Source organism: Apteryx rowi, unplaced genomic scaffold (assembly GCF_003343035.1).
Source record: "Apteryx rowi isolate R43461 unplaced genomic scaffold, aptRow1 scaffold_746, whole genome shotgun sequence".
NCBI lineage: Eukaryota > Metazoa > Chordata > Aves > Apterygiformes > Apterygidae > Apteryx > Apteryx rowi.
The window spans coordinates 329338-337206 of record NW_020451034.1 but is presented as its reverse complement, the minus strand read 5'-3'; the positions used below and the strand labels follow the sequence as shown (position 1 = coordinate 337206).

General features: G+C 38.6%; 1 pseudogene; it reads left to right on the top strand.

Annotated features, from left to right (window-relative positions):
* Positions 1 to 4241: 4241 nt before the first annotated feature.
* LOC112976561 overlaps positions 4242 to 7869 on the top strand; it is a 38608-nt pseudogene continuing 34980 nt past the window's right edge.

Below are 7869 nucleotides of genomic sequence, written 5' to 3'. Positions count from 1 at the left end.
CCCTGTTTCCTTTTCCATTAGATGATACATTTCATGCATAATGGTCTTAAAAATGAAGCAAAAACAAAAATTCAGACGTCTTTTCTTGGCTGTGATATTAAGTGAATCTAAACTTTCCTAACTGGAAAAGTCCTTTGCACTTTGTTTTGTTCTAAGTCAGAGTGTATGGCCTGGCATCTTTAGAGGACTGTGAATCAAAGACTTCTATGTCGTGTGATTCTCCTACTATCTGTGCCTATACAGATATAGTTACCACATACCATTTCCATTATGTGTATTATCAGTAACAGGTATCTCTGAAACACTGCAGCATAACATTAATTATAGCTGTACGTTCAGTGAAGTACAAAAAGAATGCCACTCTCTTAAGCAGTTTTTCCCTACAAAGTCCTTGGATACCCTGATTATAGACGGCTGTAGAAAACTCTTAGACAGAATTAATGTCAAGACTTGGCAGAGCGTCAACTCATAAAATTTTTTTAGTTCCACTTATTTCATTAGAGCTACACCAGTTTACATCAGATGTGGAACTTAGGTAATTATATTCTTATTATATTCATTTGTTTCTCTGTTTCTTGTTTACTTCTTGCAGTGTATTTTTATGTGTTCAAGTAAGTTAGTAGAATGATAACCCAGACAAGGAAAAAAATAATGCTGTTCTCTGACCTGCCATTGAAAAATCCCATTGAAATGATTATAGATTTGATAATATTTATTTTCTCGTCTTAATTCCATTTCCAAGAGCCTGAAATGGCAAAGTAACTTTCCTGAATGGGGAAATAGGCTTGAGATAGTGATAGGATAAGAAGAAAGAGATTCCCCAATGGAAAATTCCTTCTGTTCTACTTCTCAAGCTACAGAGAGAAACTCAATTAAGCACAACTGTGTTTCTCACTTAAAGAGTATGTATGTTCTGCAGAAATTAATTACACATTTTGTTCCTTAACCCATGAAGTTCTTCTGCTTGTTTATCTACATATACCTTTTACATTTTGCGTGTCCCACCAGTAGAATCAAAATATTTCACACCAGAGAGTTTAGTTTAGGGTGTTTTGGTTTTTTTTTTCTGTAGCATTCAAAATCACAGACAAACCTAAATAGTTTCTCCCAACTTCTTGGAAGATAATGAAGAAATACTGTTTTTATTCTACATCCTTAAACATAAGATCACTTGTTGACAGTAGGTGTTAGATCAGCTTCTTAAGGATTTAGAGAAGAACATCCTGTTCAGTAGAACTAGTTAAGGTCTAGTCTAGCTTCTTTAAAAACATGTGTTCATCAGGTGATATGCTGCAACTGCATCAGAGATGTTTAAGATATTGGTAGCGCAGAAGATTACTCCCTGTAACAAACATTTTATTCCATCTGGAGCAATGAGAAAATGAGATAAAATAAACCTTCTAGAGAATTAAATACTGTGTTTTGTAAGCATCAGTGTGGTTACTGTTGTGTTGGCTCGTTGTTGACTTAAATGGCATTACAGACCAAAACTTAATTTAGTTGAGAGCCAGAATAATAGCTATTTTTGATAAACGTCTTCTGTCGGGACTGTTTTAGAGATTGGGATTGTTGTTGAGATTGTTGCAGTATGCATTGCTGTTCCAGTGACAGTAACAGAAAACTGTACAGGTCGTTAGATACTGTGGCAGCTCCCATCCAAATTCTCTAAGGCAGATAAGCAGTTGGCAGATGTCACTTTATGGGTTTTGTCGCAGGGATTTTCTCCTCATAGTTACATCAGCTTAGCTAATGGTTTGATGGGTAACATACAGCACTTTTGCTGGAACATCCATGTGAATGTTTTGATTGACTTGCATCAGTTTAGCATGTTTCACTACTTAATTTGGCAACATAAACCAGAAAAAAGCCAAATCAAGGACATGAGGCACTATTGGTCTTCATGTCTTTACTGTTACCATCAAAATTTTATGAAACTGTATATAAACAAATGCAATGATACTGTAACTGCTCCTTAGCCTCTGAGATGTGTAAAAATGTCCTATTTGTATCTATACAGTGCTGAGTTATAAATTTAAGGAGATAAATGTCATTGCAACATTAACTGTTTCATTTTTTTTCAGTGCTTTCACATTTGAATAATATGTTTATTTCCTAAAGAGAATTTCCAAATTCTCCCTAAGGAGTCCAAATGCTTCATTTCTTTCTTTACAATTTTTATATATATTCAGTAAAGTTTTTTCTACTGTATAATGGACAGTTTTCAATCCTTTAGCCTCTTCTTCTCGTCAAGTAATACGTTGTCTCTATAGTAGATTAGTTTGCATCTTGTTTAAGCTTAATGAAGCCTGCAAAGTACTTCTACCAGTTTTCTAGATTAGTAAGGAGTATTATTCCTATAAGACTACATATAGTTCTGCTATAGATTCAATTAGTGAACAGTGATTTAGATGAATTCTGGTCAAAATATAAAATATATAATAATAATAATCCACAAACTTTTTTGACTCTGTTTTCTTCTTTAGTTTGATCAGTGGCAGCTACCACGTCAACGTATCAGTGGTGACAAAGCAATCAGCTAATACCACCAAACATAAATGCTGCATGGTTATTTTCCTTACAAGTCAATCTCCCATTTTATCAGCAGAATTTTTGTCTTTATTACAAAAATAAAGTAAGATGTAATGTTAGATTTTCATTTACATATTCTTGAGGAAAGCAGAATCAAAGAAAATGTGTTCAGGAAATACTGAAGCATCTTGAGTAATTGCAGGCCCCTTCTCATTTACTTACACTTAAATCTTGAGTTGCTTCTTCAGTCTTTCTGGTGACTGAAAGCTCTCCTTTATTCAGGGGACATCTCCAGCTGTCTGTGCTGGTGGCAGCAAATGACATTTACAGGTCTGTGCTAAGAAGCTGCCTAAATCTGAAAGCAAACAGTGCAACAGCACCATGACAGATCCAGAAGATCCTTTGGGGCTGTCTAATCAATCACTCGGCTGTGAGAAGAATACAACTGGTTCATGAATTTGTTTCCAGCAAAGTGAATTTGTGTGTAACATCCCAGTGGGCCAAATTTTGTTGTTCTACTTAACAATTATTGCAGATTTACCGGTTGTAAATAGGATGGCAATATGACTCAGTATCTTCATATAGCAGAGCCTAACATTGTATCATTCTCAGCCAGAGATTAAATGGTAATTATGTAAAAGAAATTTTCCTTCCTTCTTCCTTCCTTCCTTCCTTCCTTCCTTCCATCTAATTTATATTCAACTGACTATAATTTTCTTTCTAACTAGCTATCCTGCCACAGGTCACACATAATTATAGATATATGATGCATGCCCAAGTCTTTGTAAGCTTTGCTTTATAGAAAGTGGAATTAAGTTTGTCCTGCTTTCTTTTCAGTTGGTGCTTTTCAGTACTCTCAAGAGTTACATGGATCTGATTTGTATGAATCGACTGTCTTTGAGCCAGATACATGCAGAAAGAGAGCAAGCAGTCTGAAGGTACAAAAGGGAGGTGGGGGATCCAGGATGGAGCAGCTGCTATAGGATAGAAATAGTTTTTCTCTCTTTCTCTTTCCCCATCAGTGTGCGCCCTGGTATAATTGTTGGGTCCGATTGGGAAGCTGCATTGCAAATTGTGCTGAATAGAGAGCTGTGAATCATCCCAGCTGGCTGAGTCTTTTAAAAGGGCTCCATGCAGATTTGGATTAAGCCTGGTAGGGTGCAGTTGCTATAGCTGCTGCATGCTAAGGGCTCTCCTCTCTCATTCTCTTGCTTTTTCTGACTCCTTCTCTGGCACAAGATACAGGGAGAGTGGTGCAAGAGGGAGCAATCGCCATCCATCTGGTGATCATTTGATCTCTGAGTCAGACCCTGGTGGTGGGTGATGTACAGGACTTCTTTTCCCTGTCTGAGAAGTAGATCATCTTTGGTGACGCCTCTTCTGCTTTAGCAAGTTCATGTTTGTGGGGGAAGGGATCACGCTGTTTTGTGGGGGGAAGCAGGACTTCCTGGCAGTGTAACATTTTTACTGCACGAAATCAGAGACATGGTACTGCTCTTTTAGTCCAGCCTGAAGAAGGGAGAATGTTATGCTGATGGGAGTTGCTGGAGCAAAGATGAGAAGGCTGCAGTGCAACTGGGGGCTGCTGCTTTGCAAAGTGATGCAGGGTGGCCTGCAGCTGCTCAGGGATCGGCTGGTTCCATGAAAAACAGCTCAACCCTTGAGACCATGCATTGAGAAAGTGAGCTGAGAGATGGGCTGAGGAGGTGGAAATGCCCCACAGTCACCTGGCAGGCCATCTGCAGCATGCCTGCAGGTGGGTGAAGCTCCGCACCGGTGGGGGCACAGAAGGGGGGACATGAAGTTAGGTCCTCCCTTTCTTGGGTCACTTTCCCTTTCCCTTTCTGGGTTTCCCTTTCCCTTTCTGGGCTGCACCACGCTGTTGTACAGTGCTTGGCACAAGTGTGGAGGGATGAAGGCTGGGGGTGAGTCACCCTCTTGGGACCTGCCAAGCGAGGAACAGGTCCTGCTACTGCAGGGGAAACTGGGAAAAGAGCCAGGCAGGGAAAACAGACCTGGCTCCTGAGACTTTTGCTTAAGGCAGGAAACCTCTGTGACTGTGCAGCTACCTCAGTGTGGTCCAGAGCGGCAAGGTCTAACTAAGCACAGGCTCTGGGAGGCAGGGGCATGCCTTAGGGTCTAGTCACATTAGTTTGTTAAATGAACAACTCTGCAAATCCTCCCAAGGCTGGAGATGGCTTTTGGTCCCCACCAACATTGGCAAGATTTTTGGTCATTATTTTGTCAGAAAACATTTGGGGTGGCCAAGTTACACAGGTGACACTTTGTGTTCCTGTTTTCCTTCCTGAAGTGCCTTGGTGATTGTCTCCAGCCAGCATGGGGGCTGGGTGTCTGCACAGCCTGCCCTCCTCTCTTAGAAAGCAGTAGCGCTGTTGCTGTAGGTCCTGTAATGTTAACTAACTAAAGTTCATTTCCCTTCACTGTACTGCCATTCTTCAAGGATATGTTGTAATTCTTCTCCATGACTTCTGAACGGAAAACCCTGTGCTTGGTCTGTCCTTATGCTTGCCAGCATTTAGTTCTGAATGCCCATTATGACCTGAGGCAAACCCTGTCTGCTGCAGATAGAAAACTCCTGTTGCTTTCAGTTGTCATACCCCAGTCCTGCCTGCAGTGTGTGGAACGGGGACATCTATCAAAAATTAGCTGGCTGCAATGTCTTAAGGTCTCTTGAGTTACGGAAATGAATGTGACATACACTGCCTTCCTTTTGATTTTTTTGTATTCTTGGCCCTTATTTTTTAATTTCACTGTGTGAGCAAAATTATGTTTTCATTTTAATTTCAGTTGAGAAGTAAATGTTGTTGATTCTTTTTCTTTCTTTTCGGACATTACCATTGGAAGCTGGGATACTTCTTTTATTTTATCTGCTCAATACTTACCTGAAACTGTAACACATAAATGAATTGCAACATCACTTACTGGCTGAGTTTACAGATTAAACTGCACTAGGCACAGTTAAAGTAACATTGGCAGCAATTTTGTCTTTTGGCTTCACAAGCTGATCTTTGTAGATGCCATCTCCTTTCTGTCACAGAAAAGGTTCACATGGTCCTTGGACAGGTACAGTCTAGTTGACATAGATGACATCTGTGTTGGGAAGGAGGGAACAAGAATAAATGCCAGGACTGTGCAGGTAGGAGGGCAATTGTGTGAACATGTGTAATTTTAATTACCAGGGCTTACTGGCATAATTACTTTTTACTGCAGTCATTATGGTGCCAGGCAACAATACACATTGTCATTGTGATTATGAACTGCTGATTATAAATACAGCAAATGTGTACTGAGATAATGTGAAAAGATCAAGTCCTTAAATGGAGGTATGTCTCTTCATACTAGCTAAAGCCAGACCTATGTTTACCTAGCTGAATCTAAATTTAAGAGCAGTGTATTTATTGTTATCTTGCTTCATATAAACCAATAAGTTATTGGAAAATATAGTCTTAAATATAATTCTTTATTCTTAGTATCAATATAAATTCAGTATTTAGGCCTGCTTCCACCAAAATCATCTGAAATTTTGTTTCTGATTTCACTGAAACCAGGATTGTAACAATCCATATAGATGTGGGAAATGACAGTAGCCAAATTTTTGAATATGATTGAACATGTGTAATAGAACATAATGCCATCATTCAGCTTAACAGGCACAGTGAAAAATAGTTTCCATAGAACCTACAGGTTGTACAAATGAAGTACAGAATTGCAAATATTTTAGAAGTCATGATGATAACTTAAAAATAACTGCTATGCCAAATTTTAATACGATAATGACAGCTTCATTAGCTGTAAAAATGTGCATAAATTACAAGAATGTTGTATTAGCATTAAGGTGACATTTCCTATTTATTCAGATTAAAATTGTGTAAACAGGCCATTTGAAATGCTCACATTGTATATTGAAATTAACTATTCAGGAATTAATTCTTCAGCTTCTTCTCATGAGAGTTATCTTTATTCACACAAGAAGTCCCATTGACTAATGGTATTTCTCAGGCATAATCAGATGACAATGGTACAAGTATAAGAACTACTCATGTGAAAAATACCAACTCCATTATTCTTTGTGAAATATTTGCTGATAATGATTCTATTCATGCAACTAGCTATTTTGTTCAGTGCTATACAGCAGGCAGAGGGAAATTCTTTCATGATCTCTGTGGGTGATCAGTTTCTTCCCTGACACATGATAGCAATTATACGAAATGCTGTAGAGATGAGAAGGGGTGGTGGTGGTGGTGGTGGTAGAGGAAAGGCACAGGTATTTTTCTGAGATATATCAACATAATCCTTTTAAGAGCATGCATCAGACATATTTTTGAGTCCAGACTATTAAAAGGCCTTATCCTACCTTATGGCTACCTTGTTTTTTAAGGTATATGCTCTTGCGCAGGAGGATAATTTCAAGGAAAATATCAATTTGAGAAGTTGGAACTTACTCTAGTCTTTCAGTGCTATGCACCACCACAAAGAGATGCATCTTCTTACTTACAACCTTGCCCATTAAGACAGAGTTTTCATTCTTTGGTTCTTTGGAATCAACCCTCAGTATTTTTCTTGGGAGTGTAGGGCTGTTTCAAGCTATTTTTTAATATCTAAAACAGATCAGATGATGCATCTTCTAACATGAATTCTTGTGAGTAGGCTTGTCAGCTTTGAAATAATTGAATAAAGCATTTTTAGCTGAACCTTTTTTTTTCCTCTGAATCACCTAAAAGTACCAAAAAGAACAGAAGTCTGTTATTATGAGCAAATTATGAGGAAGTTCTCTCTAAGACAGTGGACTGCATGGCTAGGACTTCTAGATGCTCGATTAATAATATCCAGCACTGTCTGAATCCCATGCTACTGCACAGCCCCTTCCACTCTAGCAGGGTTCCTGGTAAAATGTTAGTCTTTCTACCAGAGGGTATTGTCAGGTACACCAGTGGTTCCCACCAGTGGTTGACTCCATTGGCACTGAGCATCAGGTCCCATTCTCCCCACTTTCCTCCCGCCCGCAAAGACAGTGGAGAAACTATAGTTTACTTAGTAGATTTGGGGTTTCACCTTCCATTTTTATTAAAGTGTTATTTTTGTGAGATTGTCTTGAGCAGTTAATATGATTTCATAATTTTTTAGCTTTTTTAGTTTTAGTTAGTTTTAGCATTTAGCAGATCTAAATGTAGCAAACATGCCCATACTGAAGTGAAGCAAATGAATTCAGTGATGAAGACAAAACATGATTAAGAATATGAAACCTTAATATTTCTGCTGTTTGTTTGCTTTCTGGTAATAGAATCCTTTCTGAATGATACGTAGTTGCATGCACTTTTT